Raw genomic sequence first — 3782 nt, forward strand, 5'->3', positions numbered from 1 at the left:
GAACTAGAACTAGTTTTTTGAAAGCCACAGAGACATTCGGGGAACAGCAACTAGCAGAATTTGAAAAATAAATACAAATTTGAGAGAGAGAAACTTGAGTGTATTTCGATCATAGTGAATTGTGATCACAATCCCTTACACTGTCGAAGGAGATTTGTCTATCAAGAGGAATAATTTGTGTCAAATGCTATAAGGAACATAGATTCTCTATCAATTAAGTTTCTGTCACAAGCAAGGAAAACCTTTTATGGAATACTGTAATAACACCGCAATGCTGGAAAATTAAGATTACAATATGATGTAAGTAAGATACTCTTTGCTTCAAGCAATAGAATATTTTTGGTACAAATTTTTTGTTGTTAGCATCCTTTGTTAAACAATAAATATGTCTAGGGATTTGGTTAGTTATGAGTTAGTTCTATGTCTAGTTAGATGTACACTTTCAACATGAATTAGATTACAGTAAATGATCACTCTCCAGATAAGTATGAATAGCTTTTTCATCTCACTACTCTTAACCCACACACACTCAAAGTTAGAGTGAAAAAACACTATAATTTCATTGGCTTTAGCTGTTGTGCAATATTCTCACTCACAGTGTTAGATAATTTCTTCATTTTGGAGGAGAAGGAAAGTGTGATATTTCATAGTTTGGAAGCTACACAAGAAAGACTTTGAGAAACCAAACATAGATTTATAAAATTAGAATCAAGCTGGGTGAAAAGATTCATGCATGAGGAAAGAGATACTGATGTAATAGTATCAGTCAAGTGACTTATTTAGAAAATAGCATTGCTAACACTTCGAACTCAAGTTTACACCTCATGAAAACTCATGAAAACAAATGCAAAAGCATATAGTATAGTTTTGACAAACAAACAGAAACTTTATTTTCTGTAACGAATTTCTAAAATTGAATTTTATAATATAGATACTATGCGATTCATCATCTTTGCTTGTTGCTGACACGGGTTAGAATCATTGTTGCAAAACAAATCCATATCAACGCCTACTGCGTTTTTCACGAGGTTAATAGATGAATTTCGAACATTCCACTGCTCTCACGGTTACATTATGTGTTAGAGCATAAAAACACACACACAAAATTTCTCTTTGGTTTATCAGAATCTGAATAATATACTTTAGTAGCTTTCAGTTTTTGATGTTTGTAATCCCTCCTCCATAAAACTTGTTACATGCACTGTTATTGCTTACCTCTAAGATGATAAACTTTTTTCTCAGTTGAGCATATGCTTGTCACTCTCTCTCTATAAGCTGCTGCGTTTGAATTCAGTGTATACTGTTACCTTCTTCAAGTCTGAAAAAACAGAATGAGAACACCAGTCTCTCCTTGTTTGTTTTGACGAAAACTGTTATTTATTCTACACTTGTCGCTTTCACTCTATTTGTTATTAGAATGAGCTAACAAATAATATTAGGAACATAGATTCTCTATCAATTAAGTTTCTGTCACAAGCAAGGAAAACCTTTTATGGAATACTGTAATAACACCGCAATGCTGGAAAATTAAGATTACAATATGATGTAAGTAAGATACTCTTTGCTTCAAGCAATAGAATATTTTTGGTACGAATTTTTTGTTGTTAGCATCCTTTGTTAAACAATAAATATGTCTAGAGATTTGGTTAGTTATGAGTTAGTTCTATGTCTAGTTAGATGTACACTTTCAACATGAATTAGATTACAGTAAATGATCACTCTCCAGATAAGTATGAATAGCTTTTTCATCTCACTACTCTTAACCCACACACACTCAAAGTTAGAGTGAAAAAACACTATAATTTCATTGGCTTTAGCTGCAATATTCTCACTCACAGTGTTGGATAATTTCTTCATTTTGGAGGAGAAGGAAAGTGTGATATTTCATAGTTTGGAAGCAACACAAGAAAGACTTTGAGAAACCAAACATAGATTTATAAAATTAGAATCAAGCTGGGTGAAAAGATTCATGCATGAGGAAAGAGATACTGATGTAATAGTATCAGTCAAGTGACTTATTTAGAAAATAGCATTGCTAACACTTTGAACTCAAGTTTACACCTCATGAAAACTCATGAAAACAAATGCAAAAGCATATAGTATAGTTTTGACAAACAAACAGAAACTCTATTTTCTGTAACGAATTTCTAAAATTGAATTTTATAATATAGATACTATGCGATTCATCATCTTTGCTTGTTGCTGACACGGGTTAGAATCATTGTTGCAAAACAAATCCATATCAACGCCTACTGCGTTTTTCACGAGGTTAATAGATGAATTTCGAACATTCCACTGCTCTCACGGTTACATTATGTGTTAGAGCATAAAAACACACACACAAAATTTCTCTTTGGTTTATCAGAATCTGAATAATATACTTTAGTAGCTTTCAGTTTTTGATGTTTGTAATCCCTCCTCCATAAAACTTGTTACATGCACTGTTATTGCTTACCTCTAAGATGATAAACTTTTTTCTCAGTTGAGCATATGCTTGTCACTCTCTCTCTATAAGCTGCTGCGTTTGAATTCAGTGTATACTGTTACCTTCTTCAAGTCTGAAAAAACAGAATGAGAACACCAGTCTCTCCTTGTTTGTTTTGACGAAAACTGTTATTTATTCTACACTTGTCGCTTTCACTCTATTTGTTATTAGAATGAGCTAACAAATAATATTAGTTGAATGACATTATGGAATGATGAAAAGAGATATATAACCTATAGGAAAATTTCAATGCAAAACCTGCAGATTACCGAATCTTGAATGATTTTGCGAGCTTTTGCTTCTTCCTTTATCAGAAATATTAGGAAAACTACACATTTATGTTGACTCAGTGCATGTGCAATCTGTGCATAAATTCAACCTTGAATATGCAAGTATATTATCTGAAAGATTACAGAAGTCTTGTCATGATGCATAACAAATAGACAGAAAACTTTTCTGTGTAGATTACAAATATTACTAGTGGGAGTCTATGTTATTCTTACTCACAGCCTATGCTCCAAAATCCACTCAACTTTAAAAAGTGATCTAAAACTGAGTTGTTTTTCATCATGATCTGATAACATAAGAAGCAATCAGCAGAGTTAGAGTGGAGGATAAGGAGGAGGAGGAGGAGGAGGAGGAGGTGGAGAAGGAGGAGGCGGAGGAGGAGGACACAGCAAATCAAAGGTTAGTGTTAGTTATTTGATGAAACTATTTGATAAATTATACTAATAGATCTGTTCACATTACAAGAGTTGGAAATTACTGATTCAGTTAATAGTTATGCACATTACTTGCATATTAACTTGTTGAATCACTGTTTGATTCTGTGATATGAAAGCAAGAAATAATAAAACTCACTTTAAGATTCCATGTACTGGTAAAACACAACAAGAAACTCTCTCTCTCATATGCAAGTGTAGTGAGAGACAACCTTGGAAGATATGCTCCAATTATCCTCTCGGTCGAAGATTAGCACGTTCTACTTCAGACAGCTTCCGAGGACAACATCAGCATCATGAATCTCTAAGATATAAGAACACAATTCAACTTATACTGACAGATTAAAGTGAATCAATCCCAGACTACTATAGATAAGAAACTCTTTTGTAGATGTGCTAAAACCCTATTACTCTTTAAGTTTCTCGTTCTAGAGTTAGTGGCAAGGATGTTTTCAAATATTCTTTCCAAAACTCCAACAATTCATGTTGATGCATAACAATATTAGCTACAGCTATTGACAACTGCTTTTTTCATATCATATGCACTTCAAAAAATATTTTCTTAGTCTATATTA

The 3782-nt window shown here is 32.9% G+C and overlaps 1 long non-coding RNA gene across 1 annotated transcript; it reads right to left on the reverse strand.

Annotated features, from left to right (window-relative positions):
• Nucleotides 1-1447: 1447 nt before the first annotated feature.
• Nucleotides 1448-3549, reverse strand: LOC120355711. The gene is made up of 3 exons (XR_005573760.1): nucleotides 3347-3549; nucleotides 2456-2558; nucleotides 1448-1519 (listed from the first exon to the last, which is right to left on the reverse strand). It is a non-coding gene; the product is annotated as an uncharacterized LOC120355711 (long non-coding RNA).
• Nucleotides 3550-3782: the final 233 nt, after the last annotated feature.

This window comes from Nilaparvata lugens, unplaced genomic scaffold (assembly GCF_014356525.2).
Source record: "Nilaparvata lugens isolate BPH unplaced genomic scaffold, ASM1435652v1 scaffold4369, whole genome shotgun sequence".
Taxonomy (NCBI): Eukaryota; Metazoa; Arthropoda; class Insecta; order Hemiptera; family Delphacidae; genus Nilaparvata; species Nilaparvata lugens.